The sequence below is a fragment of the Halichoerus grypus genome, chromosome 10 (genome assembly GCF_964656455.1).
Source record: "Halichoerus grypus chromosome 10, mHalGry1.hap1.1, whole genome shotgun sequence".
Lineage (NCBI taxonomy): Eukaryota > Metazoa > Chordata > Mammalia > Carnivora > Phocidae > Halichoerus > Halichoerus grypus.
Window position 1 is genome coordinate 48,166,322 of NC_135721.1, and position 13,808 is coordinate 48,180,129.

The 13,808-nt window shown below is 43.7% G+C and overlaps 1 pseudogene; it reads right to left on the reverse strand.

Moving 5' to 3' along the window:
• Positions 1 to 1,362: 1,362 nt before the first annotated feature.
• Positions 1,363 to 3,510, reverse strand: LOC144379321 (formin-binding protein 1-like; annotated as a pseudogene).
• Between the last annotated feature and the right edge of the window lie 10,298 nt (positions 3,511 to 13,808).

A 13,808-nucleotide genomic window follows, 5' to 3' on the forward strand; every position in this document is an offset into this window, starting at 1 on the left:
GTGGCGAGTGGATGATGCGCTACATGGTAGACACTGTACATGCAGAAGAGAGCTGAAGTCTTCTGCACCCCCGCGAGGCTATCCTTTTTGGTTAAGAAATAATGGTTAGAAGGTAGAATCCAACTTTTTTGTTGTATACAGATGCTGCCAAAAGAAAAAAGGTGTATCAGATTTCGAATGGTACAGTTGTAAATTGGCAGTTGGCAGCTTTTGGTGTAAAGCTTCCTCTTAGCAAGAGAGACTGGGTTAGAGTCCAAAGTAGCTGGGCTCTTTTCCGCTATGTGGACGCTGCTGTCATGGGTCGCGTGCACGCTGCCGGGAAATCGGTGTGATCTGGAGAGACTCGCATGGTGTTGCACAAGCATGTCTTGTGACAGACAATATGATCTTGAGAGTTCTTAAGGCCAAAGGACTTTCTCCTGATGCTCCTGAGGATCTCTACCATGTGATTAAGAAAGCTGTTGCTATTTACAAGCATCTTGAGAGGAACAGAAAGGATAGGGATGCTAAATTCGGACTATATTCTGATCAAGAACCATAATCACTGGATGGCTCGGTATTTGAAGACCAAACAAGTCCCCCCCCCCCCCCCACCTCGCCCCCAGTTGGAAATTTGAGTCATCCACAGCCTCTGCCCTGGTGGCATAAATTTGTCCATGTATTCAAGCAATAAAATCATTGTCTAGCTAGAAAAAAAATGAGGGAAACTCAGGTGTATGATGCCTAAAAGCCTACTATGGTGGTCTGTAAAAACATAGACTGTGGCGCTATCCATCCATCCTGTGTTTTGAAGAACTGCCTGTAACAATCACAGTTGTGGGGAGAAACAATTCCAGTTCTTTTTTTTTTTAAGTTTTAAAAGAGATATAAATCTATGTCTTAGCACCTTTGGCATTTTTGTCCAAACAGACTCTGACAAAGAAAGTAGGAACATAACCCTGCTCACTTCCTTTCTCCACCGTCCGGTGGTTCTGCCCCAGCGGCCGGGATGCCCCCTTCATTCTGCCCTTCACAGAGGCAGAGAGCTTTACATGTTTCCATGGTGGGAAGGGGTTCCTTGTCCTCAAATTCACTGTTAAAATCCATGCCCAGTGGGCGCCTGGGTGGCTCAGTCATTGGGCGTCTGCCTTCGGCTCAGATCATGATCCCAGGGTCCTGGGATCGAGTCCCACATCGGGCTCCCTGCTCAGCGGGAAGCCTGCTTCTCCCTCTCCCACTCTCCCTGCTTGTGTTTCCTCTCTCGCTGTCTCTCTCTCTGTCAAATAAATAAATAAAATCTTAAAAAAAAAAAAATCCATGCCCAGAACCTGCACCTCACTCTCCCAACTCGGCTCCTCTGTGGCCCCCCAGGCTTGTACACCATTATTTGGGGTTTGGGGGTTTTGTACATTTTCCTCTGTTGTCAGGCCCATTCACTTGGTGCTGGGAGCCTGCCTTAAACCTCAGCCAGCCAGACTTTGTCACAGTTTTTCTATATTTTGGGGCAACTTCTGTTAATCTCTGACCCAAACTGGCTGGGTCTCCTATTTGAGGATTCTTTAGAGAGTCATTCTTCATCTTTGTTATGCCATCTCTTTGATCCATCTCCATCTGGATTTCTTTATTTAATTCATTGACTTTCTTTTATAGCCTCTTCCTTCTTTGTTGAGGCAGAAGATTACTGAAATCCTCTAGCATTGTAGCCCCTCCATTTGAGGCTTTTGAAACAGTGAATTTGGAGTTTGAAGATCATGAATTCACTGAAGCAGTGAGTTCCTTTTTCTGTTCGGGAGACTTATTTATTCTTATAAACAGCCATAACTTCTTTTTGGATTTGCTAACAGATTTGACCTCTGGTTTGCCTTCTCTGGAATTGGAAAAACTGTTCTCAGACACAGTAACTTCTTTGGCTGAGTGTCATCCTCAGGTGTCTCTGCAAGGCTCAGACTCTGACCTGACAGTTTCTATTACCAGCTGTGACATTTTCCAGATCACTGATTCAGCTGCTTTTCCTGTTCTCTCCGAGAACTTTTCATTGATTGCTATCGCCCGCTGATCAATCTCTGCACGTCTTCATTGATTCTCCTGTTCTCACTCTCCTCCTTGCCTCCACCCTTCATGTTTTCTGCAAGATGTTCGAACTATGAGGATGTTAATATTCACGCAGCACATGGTAGCATTTCTTGGAGAATTGGGGCGTGTTCTGCATTGCTGTCCTCTGCCATTGGCAAGCCTTCGAGCTTGGTGGTGTGCCTTTTCACCATCCACGTTTTAAAACATTCCTGTCAGCATCATTTTCTCAAAACACTGCTGAGCTCTGCCAGTCTTTTTGCAATCTTGCTCAAATCGTCTTTGACTTGATTTAAGTTGCTTCCGGTGAGCATGTGTCTTCCGTGATTCACGAGAGTGCCATTCCCACCCCGCACAGGTCTTGGCCACAGCCCGCGCACTCCACAGTTGTCTGTGATGTCAAGTTGTGGCGGGTCGGTTAGGGCTGCCCCGCGTGATCACTCATTCAGCTCACAGGGTGGAAGGGAAAGCTTTCCGTGATGTGTGCTTGTGTTCTTCTTCCTCCTTTGACTTCTTTTGAGGTTGGTATTTCTTCTTTTTTTTTAATTTTTTTTTTTTAAGATTTTTTATTTATTCATTTGAGACAGAGAGATACAGAGAGAGAGAGAGCATGAGCAGGGGGAGAGGCAGAGGGAGAGGGAGAAGCAGACTCCCCGCTGAGCAGGGAGCCCGATGTGGGGCTCGATCCCAGGACCCTGGGATCATGACCTGAGCCGAAGGCAGACGCTTAACCATCTGAGCCACCCAGGTGCCCCGAGGTTGGTATTTCTTCAAATGGTCCTGAGTTGCTCTGCATAGCTGAGTCGATCTCTGTCCCTTCCCTGACGCATGGGATATATTTTTCAAGAATAGCAATTTCTCACTGTGTGTGGTTTTCTAAGTCAAACTGATCCCTCCATGCCCCAGGCCAGGTGGCGGGGGGAAAGGGTGCTTCCCAGGGGCACGGCTCCTTGTGGGTCCCTCCCTGGCCACCCCCCATCTCATCCCCTTGTCACACGTCATGCAGGGGCTGCCTCCTGGGTCTCCTCCAGCCCCCCGCCCCCCCATCACTCCTCACCTACACACCTGCCCTGCACTCCGTGTGCGTTAATTTCTAAGTGACCAGGAAGTGGACTTGGACAAATGGCAAATGTAACCTTGTTCTTATATAGAAGGACTCAACCACGTAAAAACGTCAGTTCTAAGTAACTTGTGAATTTAATGTGAGTGAGTCAAATAAAAGTGTCAACAAGTATTTCTTTCCTGGCATTAGGCAGGTTCATTCCAAAGTTCACATAGAAAAATAAACATGCAAGAACAGCTAGGAAACTCCCGAAAGGGAAGAGCAGTGAGGGTACACTAGCTGTTAAAATATACGGTCCATGTTAATATTAAAATATCCATGCAACTGCTTGGTTGTGTGGGCCTGGCCCCATGTGCCCAGCACCCAGCACAGCAGCTGCCGAGAGCGACGTGCTCCATGCCGGCTACGGGGTGAGCGGGTCTGGGACAAGGGACAGCAGCTTTTGCTCCAGGTTCTGAATGCGAACATGCTGAAGAGTCCAAAGGTCTTTGCAGAAATGTGTCTTCAGGTGATCAGGAGGACGTGAATTTCCGGGACTCTCACTTCTCTGGCATGAGCCACAACCTGTGGTGCCCGTTCTCATCTGACCTCGTTCAGAATATTTCTGTTCCCATCGACCTTGGATTACTGATTCGGAACCATGTATCCTGTGTCCTGTATGGGGACTCTCCGGGTTCTCAGGAGGCCCTTCAGCCCTCTATTCTCATGGTCTTTTATGGCCTCGTGCGTCATCCTGTATATTCCTTCCCGTTAAATAGCTGTTTGCTAATCTGCTTTGGTTATTCTGTTCTCTGCACATCAGTTATGCTTTCAGCATAGACGCTGTTCGGTCTGTCATCAGGTAATCTTGACTTTGTTGAGTAGGTGAGATATTCTTTTTAATGTTTTTGAAAATAGATTGCAGTCACTATCTAACCTGTGTCTTGCTTGCAAAGGACTTGTTGCTGCTTTGAATTCCTAATGTTGTTCTTTGTGCGGCAAAAGGTTTTTTTGTTTTGTTTTGTTTCAGATAACTTGTCTTCCTATTTATTCAGACTTCTTTGAGTAAAATCTTGTTGATCTTTTTGTTCTTATTGATAACTTATTTGGAGTAGTTTTATAGTTTATGTAATATTTTAATAGATTTTAAAAGGAATGAGTTCTCGGTGGTATTGCACTACCATTAGCCTGAAAGCCCCTTGGTATTTGAGAAGCCACTGGGAGTGGCGGGTGCTGAGGCGGTAATCCGCCAACCAGAAGACCCCGCCTGGCCTGCGGTGGTCTACAGGTGCGAGCCCAGCCGGGTCCTGCAGGGCCCCGCGACAAAGCTGGGTTGATGCACTTATCCTGAGAGCTGTACCAAATGCGGAGCAGTGAGGATGTTACAGGGAAATTGTATCATCTGATTTGGTTTTTATGACTATTATCTGGGTAAGATTGGTTTTGGTGAGGTGGGCAGAGAGATCAAATAGAGACAGGACAGCAGGCTTTCAGCTACTGACACTTGTTGAAAAAGTGCAAGAGCACGTCTTTCTGCAGAGCCCCTTGTTGCAGCCTGTGCCTCTCGTGCCCCCAGGCCCCCGGGCTGCCGGCCATGCCTTAAGCTCTGCTTGGGGGTAGGTTCCTGCCAGTAGAACAATGGTATCCCTTGAGTACACGGCTCCTAAGGTGAAGAAGAAGCGGGGGTAGAATTGGACAGGGCACAAGCTTTCGTGTCAGACACACCTGGGTTTGAGTCTGGGTTTTGCCACTCCCTAGCTGGATGGTCTTGGGTGAGTCACTCAATCTTCTGAAAGGTCTCATTTTTAGACCAAGTTATGAGAGGCCTCTGCCCTGCGCCACCAGCTTTAGAGGGGCCTGCTGTGGTCCTCTTCCAGCACACCCCTGCCCATGGTGGGAGGACTCTATGACAATGATCGAGGCCCACGTGGTAGTCCATATTAATGGTGCTCACCCCCCACCCCCGCCCAGACTTGTGCAGTGCACACCCTGTGCAACTGCAAGGTGTGAGCTGCTAATAATATTGGCAAGGAGGAGCAGGATTGAGGACACTGAGGGGGTAAAATCCAGACTTGGTAGGTGTCAGGATAAGACCAGGAGAATGATGGTGCCATCAACAGCCAAAGGAAAGTATGGCAGGAAGTGAAGAGGTCAGTGTTTGGTGTGTTAAGGCTTTGGCCCTGCAAAACAGCTACCCAGAGCTACCCAGCAGCCTGAACTCATGAGGGAGGTCAGAGCTAGACATGATTTTGGAAATCATTGTATTGGGATCATAGTTGAGACCAGGTGGCTGTCTGAGGCCTCAGAAGGAAAGCCTATAGGCCATAGGGAAGACTGAGACTGCCCCTCTCGAGAGCATCTGTATTTATCCTACTTTGTTTTAACGTTTATTTTGCTTTATTTTATTTTTTTTAAGATTTATTTATTTTTATTTTTTAATTTTTTAAAAAAGATTTTATTTTTTTTTTTTAAGATTTTATTTATTTATTTGAGGGAGAGAGCACATGAGAGGGGGGAGGGTCAGAGGGCGAAGCAGACTCCCCGCTGAGACAGGAGCCCGATGCGGGACTCGATCCAGGGACTCCAGGATCATGATTTGAGCCGAAGGCAGTTGCTTAACCAACTGAGCCACCCAGGCACCCAAAGATTTTATTTATTTGAGAGAGAATGAGGGAGAGTGAGAGCATGAGGTGGGGGAGAGGCAGAGGGACAAGCAGACTCCCAGCGGGACTCAATTCCAGGACCCTGAGATCATGACCTGAGCCGAAGGCAGATGCTTAACCAACTGAGCCACCCAGGCATCCCAAGATTTATTTATTTTTAGAGAGAGAGCGCATTAGCAGGGGGAAAGGGAGAGGGAGAGAATCTCAAGCAGACGTCCCCCTGAGCATGGATCCCAAGGCAGGGCTCAATCTCATGACTCTGAGATCATAAACTGAGCCGAAACCAGGAGTGGGGCATGCAACCAACTGAGCCACCCAGGTGCCCCTGTTTTATTTTAATTCCAATAAACATACAGCATTAAATTAGTTTCAAGTGTACAGTATAGTGATTCAGCAATTCTATGCATTACTCTGTGCTTATCAAGATAAATGTACTCTTAATCCCCTTCACCTATTTCAGCCATTCCTGCCCTCCTGCTCCCCCCATGGTAGACATCTCTTTGTTCTCTGTGGTTAAGAGTCATTTTGTTTTTGGCTTGTCTCTTTTTTATTCCTTTGTTTGTTTCTTGAATTTCACATATGAATGAAATCATATGGTATTTGTCTTTGTCTGATTTAATTTGCTTAGTATTATACTCTCTATATCTATCCCTGGTGTTGCAAATGACAAGATTTAATTCTTTTTAATGGCTGAATAATATTCCTGTGTGTGTATGTGTGTGTGTGTGTGTATGTGTGTGTGTAAAGAAGATCTGAGATATATATCAGATATATATTGTACAATTTCTTTATCCATTCTTCTATTGATGGACACTTAATCTACTTCTGTAATTTGGCTATTGTAAAAAATGCTGCAATAAACATTGTGGTGCCTGTATCCTTTCAGATTAGTGTTTTCCTTTTCTTTGGGTAAATACTCAGTAGTATGATTACTGGATTATATGGTAATTCTATTATTAATTTTTTGAGGAACCTCCATACTGTCTTCTACAGTGGCTGTCCCTGTTTGCATTCCCACCAACAGTGCACAAGGGTTCCTTTTTCTCCACATCCTTGTCAACACTTGTTTCTTGTGTTTTTTATTTTATCCATTCTGACAGGTATGAATGAGGTGATATCTCATTGTGGTTTTGATTTGCATTTCCCTGATGATAAATGATGAGCATCCTTTCATGTGTCTGTTGACCATCTGGATGTCTTCTTTGCAGATATGTCTGTTCATGTCTTCTGCCCATTCTTAATTGGATTATTTGTTTTCTTGGTGTTGAGTTGTATCAGTTCTTTGTCTGTTTTGGATACTAACCCCTTATGGGATATGTCATTTACAAATATCTTCTTCCATTCAGTAGGTTGTCTTTTTGTTTTGTCGATTGTTTCTTCTGTTGTCCGGAGGCTCTTTATTTTGATGTAGTTTGTTTTGCTTTTATTTCCCTTGCCTCAGGAGACCCATCTAGAAAAATGTTGCTATGGCCAATGTCAGAGAAATTACCACCTGTGGTCTCTTCTAGGATTTTTTTTTTTTTTTTTTGGTTTCAGGTCTCGCATTTAGGTCCTTAATCCATTTTGAGTTTATTTTTGTGTATGGTGTAAGAAAGTGGTGGTCTGGTTTCATTCTTTTGCACGTAGCTGTCCAGTTTTCACAACACCATTTGTTGAAGAGACTGCCTTTTTCCCACTATATATTCCTTTCTCCTTTATCAAAGGTTAATTGACCATGTAATTATGAGTTTATTTCTAGGTTTTCTATTCTATTCCATTGATTTATGGGTCCATTTTTGTGCCAGTACCATACTGTTTTGATTACTGCCACTTTGTAATATAACTTCAAATCTGGGATTGCTATTCCTCCCGTTTTGTTTTTCTTTTTCAAGATTGCTTTGGTTATTCAGGGTCTTTTGTGGTCCCACATAAATTTTAGGATCATTTGTTCTAGATCTGTGAAAAATGCTGTTGGTATTTTGATAGGGATTGCATTAAATCTGAAAATTGCTCTGGATAGTATAGACATTTTAACACTGTTTGTTCTCCCAGTCCATGAGCATGGAATATCTTTCCATTTCTTTGCATCATCTTCAGTTTCTCTCCTCAGTGTTTTATAATTTTCAAAGTATAGGTCTTTCACCTCCTTGGTTAAGTTTATTCCTAGGTACTTTATTGTTTTTGGTGCAATTGTAAATGGGATTGTTTTCTTATTTTCTCTTTCTGCTGCTCATTATTAGTGTATAGGAATGCAGCAGATTTCTGTACACTGTTTTTGTATCCCGTGACTTTACTGAATTCATTTATCAGTTCTATAGTTTTTTGATGGAGTCTTTAGGGTTTTCTAAATAGAGCATCATGTCATCTGTAAACAGTGAAAGTTTTACTTCTTCCTTACCAATTTGGATGCCTTTTATTTATGTTGTCTGATTGCTTGTGGCTAGGACTTCTAGTACTATGTTGAATAAAAATGGTGAGAGTGAACATCCTTGTCTTGTTTCTGACCTTAGGGGGAGAAGCTCTGGGTTTTTCACCATTGAGTATGATGTTTGCTGTGGGTTTGTCATATATGGCCTTTATTATGTTGAGGCATATTCCCTCTAGACCTACTTTGCAGAGGGCTTTTATCATGAATGGATGTTGTACTTTATCAAATGTTTTTTCAGCATCAAATGAAATGATTGTATGGTTTTTATCCCTTCTCTTGTTGATATATCATGATGATTGTTTTGCAAATATTGAACCACCCTTGCATCCTGGGAATAAATCCTACTTGATCATGGTGAATGATTTTTTTGTTTTGTTGGGTTCAATTTGCTAATATTTTGTTGAGGATTTTTGCATCTATATTCATGAGAGATATTGGCCTGTAGTTTCATTTTGTTTTGTTGTAGTGTCTTTATCTGGTTTTAAGGTGATATTGGCCTCAGAATGAATTTGGAAGTTTTCCTTCTATTTTTCAGAATAGTTTCAGAAGGATAGGTATTAATTCTTCTTTAAATGTTTGGTAGAGGGGCACCTGAGTGGCTCAGTCAGTTAAGCGACTGCCTTCAGCTCAGGTCATGATCCTGGGGTTCTGGTATCGAGCCCCACATCGGGCTCCCTGCTTTGTGGGGAGTCTGCTTCTCCCTCTGTCTGCCTCTCCCCCTGCTTGTGTGTGCACGCACATGCACGCGCTCTCTGACAAATAAATACATAAAATCTTTTAAAAAATAAAAGAAAATATAGTCTGTCTGATATAAGTATTGCCTCCCTGGCTTTCTTTTGACACCCATTTGCATGATAAATGTTTCCCCATCCCTCCATTTTCAATTTGCAGGTGTCTTTAGGTCTGAAATGAGTCTCTGATAGGCAGCATATAGATGGGTCTTGTTTTTTATCCATTCTGTCAAGCTATGTCTTTTAATTGGAGTGTTTAGTCAATTTACATTCAAAACAATTATTGATAGATATTTATTGTCATTTTTTTGCTTGTTTTATGGGTTTTTGTAGTTCTATTCCTTTCTTCCCTTTTCTCTCATGATTAGTTGGCTTTCTTAGTGACATACTTGGATTCCTTTCTCTTTATTTTTTGCATATCGATTACTGGTTTTTGATTTGTGGTTATCATTAGGTTTTTATATAACATCATCTGCATATAGCAGTCTATAGTAAGTTGATGATCAAGAAAGTTCAAAAGCATTCTTTACGCCTCTTGTTCCCCACAATTTAGGTATGTGGTATCATATTTTACATCCTCTTATTATGTGAGTCCCTTGGCCAATTTTTACAGATATACTTATTTTTACTGCTTTGGTGCTTCCTACTTTTCTTACTCTTATGATCTTTCTTTCCATTCAAAGAGTACCCTTAACATTTCTTGTAGGGCTAGTTTAGTGGTCATGAATTCCTTTAACTTTTGTCTGGGGAAAGTCTTTATCTCTCCTGTCCTCAGTGATATCCTTGCTGGATAGAGTATTCATGGCTGCAGATTTTTTCCTTTCAGCACTTTGAATATATCATGCCACTTTCCTCTGGCCTACAGAGTTTCTGCTGAAAAATCAGCTGATAGCATATGGAGTTTCCCTTGTATGTAACTATTTTCTTTTCTCTTGCTGCTTTAAAAAATTCTCTCTTCACCAGTACTTTTTGCCATTTTAATGGCTATGTGTCTTGGTGTGGACCTCCTTGGGTTGATTTTGTTGGGGGATCTCTGTGTCTCCTGAATCTGATCTCTGTTTCCTTCCCCAGATTTCAGAAGTTTTCAACTATTTCTTCAAATATATTTTCTGCCCCCTTTTCTTGCTTCTCCTTCTAGGATCTCTATAATGCGAATGTTATTACACTTGATGGTGTCACTGAGTTCCCTAAGTCTGTTCTCATTTTGCACAATTTTTTTCTCTCACCTATTCAGCTTGAATACCTTCCATTACTTTGTCCTTCAGGTCCTTAATTCATTCTTCTGCTTGCTTTAGTCTAGTATTTATTCTTTTTCTAGAGTATTTTTAATCTATCTATTGTGTTCTTGATCTCTGATTGGTTCTTTCTTATCTCTTTGTTAAGGGTCCCACTAATGTCTTCTCTTTTCTAAAGTCCAAGGAGTATCTTTATGACCATTCTATCAGGTATATTACTTATCTCCATTTTGCTTAGGTCCCTTGCTGTGATTTTTGTCCTGTTCTTTCATTTGGAACATATTCCTCTGTCTCCTCATTTTGTCTAACTCTCTATGTCTGTTTCTCTGTGTTAGGGAAGTCAGCTACATCTCCTGCTTTTGAAAGTAATGACCTTATAAAGAAGAGGTCCTGTAGTGCCATGCAATTCAATGTCCCCTGTTCACCAGAACCTGGCACTTCACGGGTATCTCTTATTTGTGTTGCATGTGCCCTGCTGTGTGGCTGAGCTGCTTTTGCCTTCAGTCCAGTCATCTGTAATGGCTCTCTGCCTGTTGTGGGCAGGGTTTGGTCCCCGTGTTGTTTGTGGGCCAGTCTGGGGCCGTCTTGGGCTTTAGTTGAGTCAGATCAGGTGTTTGCCAGAGATGCAGTATCAGAACTGCAGGGTGCTTTCCCTGTGTTGTGTCCTGAGAAGCTTTTGTTGGTGGGTGGGGCCTGCAGTCACACCAGATGTCTGCCCCCAGCCCACTCCTCAGCGCACAGTCTGACTGGTGTGTGTGTTTATCTTTTCCTCTCCTTGGGGCAGAAGTCACTTTGGAGTGGTGCTGGTTCTTGTTGGGGCTGCTGGCACATTGCCAGGCTTGTGGTACCCCTTTGGATGGGCTCTGGCTAAGAGTGTATTGGAGGGAGTGGATCCACAACATGCCTGGGGGCAGGCTGCATAGTGTTTGCAAGGTTTGCACAACTGTCCTCGGGGAAGGGACCTGCAGTGCTGGAACTGAGTCAGGCCTGGCTGGAGGGGGCAGATCTGCTGAAGTGCAAGGAGAGGGGTGTGGAGGGAGGGAGGGATTGGGGTGTTAGAAGGTTAGGTAGTGTTGACATTGTGCTGGATCCCACAGGTAGCTGTGTGTTTATGCTGGGGGGTGGAGGAGGGAAATGGTGCCTGCCACTTCCTTCGTTCCTGGAGGAGCCCCCCCTTGTAATCTCTGCCCCTCTGACGCTCCCAGATGAGTAGGTACCTCTCCCTCCCATATGCCCCAGGCATTTTTCCAGCTGCTACTTCTGTGATGCATCTCCATGAGCTGTTCTTTGTGTTGTCTCCTTAAGGGTGGGTAGTTTCCTTTCATGCTCCTGGCTCTTCCAGAGAGTGTGGAGCCTGCTGATTTTTAAAATTTCAGGTTTTAAGTCCAACATGAAATTTGGCCCTTCTGGTTTTCAAAGCCAAATATTCTGGGAATTTGTCTTCCCCATGTGGGCTCCCTGGTGCAATCATGTTTCTCTTCCCTCTCTGTGCCTGTGGGTCCCTCCCTCCTGCAGACAGTCCCAGGTGTTTAACTTCTCACCGTGTCTCTGCTCTTTCTACCCTCTTCCATGTGGCCTCCTTTCTACATTTAGTTGTGGAGTTTGTTCTCCTAGATAGTTTTCCGGGTTATTTACACTGATGTGAGTGTTACCTAGTTGTATTCCTGAGAGCGGTGAGCTTAGGGTCCTCCTACTCTGCCATCTTTCCAGCAGTGGGGTGTGTGTGTCATATGTGTTGAAAGGACATGAGGGCACAAAGAGCCACCTAAGGAGAGGGCCAGATGGCTTCAAGGTCTTGGGACAGTGGAATGTCACTGGTGGTACTGCTAAGGAGCTGAGGATTTTGAGGGCATTCACAAAATCAAGGCTTCAGAGAAATCAGTGAGGACAAAAGCATTGGCCTAAAAGACAGCTCTTTCTGGAGTGAGTGGGTGGTGTGGAAGTTGAAGCTGGGATGTTATCTACACCTGCAGAAATGTGGTGGTGATAGAAAGAAGTGAGAAAGGTGGTGAGCATGAGGGCAGAGCAGGATCAAGCCAGGGACCTGAGAGCACATAAGGGAGAGGAGCAGCATAAAGGAGAGTAACTGCTGAGGCAGGCCCTAGAGCAGAAGCAAAGGGTGCACCTGGAGAGAAAACATCGGGGGTAGGGGATTAGCCTTGAGGAGGAGGGGTCAGTGTGTGTGAAGAAGTACGGGAAGATGTTTGGAGTATAGGGATGGGGAACTGGGCAAGCTCATGGGGCCTGGGATTGGGCTCCTCAGTGGATAAGAAAAGTAGGCTTCTGCCAAAGCTTCTGGACGTGTGAGTGTGGATGGGGTTGGAAGGATCTAGATTCTGAAGAAGCTTTGATCACATCTTTTGTAGGGACCTCGTGGCTCTGATGGGAATGTGTGAGGTTTATCTGTGTTGAATGTATTTTTGGCAGAACCACCATGCCCTGGGGGTATTAAAGGATTCATTTCCTCTTATAGGATGGTGAGTGCCAATTATTTTGAGTACAGTGGGAGACATAAAGATGACTAACAGCTCTCCAAGGTTAAGAAGCCCACAAGAGCATCAGCAGATGAGCTTGTGATAAGGTTGTTGAGCAAGTTTGCATAGCTGGGCAGCATAAATCAATATTGACAAATCTAGGATTCAATACCCACAGGAAGGATGAGTTAAGCAGTCTGTTTAAGACAGCTGAACTTCAGGAGCTGTGTGTAGAGTTAAAAACATAGGATGGATTAGGAAGTCTGGAGGTTGGTGGACTTGACTTGTTAGGAGTTCACGTAAGAGGTCACTATGTCTTGGATTCTTTAGTGACCTAAGGCTTTGAATATGCCAAGAGTAATAATGATAGGTTCTATTACCCGACATGTCCCAAATGTCTGGTACCTTTACTTCTATAATATTTTTTTGATGCTCATATCAATCTTATCTGGTATCATTAGCCTATTTTATAGACAAAGAAAATGACATAGGAGATGAGCCCTTTCATCTCCCCCTTACACAATTGGGACGTTAAAGGGCCATCCATGTTCTTTTCACTGAGCCACACAGCCCTCAGCTTGATTAAACTGCTTGAAAAGTAAATAAACCTTGGTGTGCATTATTATAAGGATGGCATGTCCAGATCATGGGACTCTTTGGTGTCTCTGCTTGGCTTAGGTCAGCTGGATCACATCTGGAACAACGTGTTTATTTCTCAGGATCCCCTTATAAAGAACGATGCACTGTCCATACAGATGGGGCATAGTAGGGGCAGGTAGGATAGAATCTAGAGCTATGTCACCAGGAGTTTCAGGGAATTAAGGATGTAGTCCTGTGGCTGCTTCTTAGAGTAGAAAGAAATTCAGTAGGTGGGACTTATGGGGGCAGACTTAGATCAGTTCCATTTAGAATTATAAAATTTGGGATCTTAGAGTATAATAATAATAATAGTAATAATAATAATAATAATAATAAAAGATGATTAAATGCTTCTACATCCATACAATGAAGTACTACGCAACTGTGGGAGTGCTGACAACACTGACTCCATCTTTGGCCCTCCATCTTGTTTATTCCTGCACAATGACCTCCTTCTGGACTGTGTGTTGCAGGCCTTGTGGAGGTTAGTGTATGCTCCGACTGGAATGTGGGAAGGCTTATTCTGATCTTCCCTAAAGTGGTGCATAGAGGGTTCCACTTTGGATGA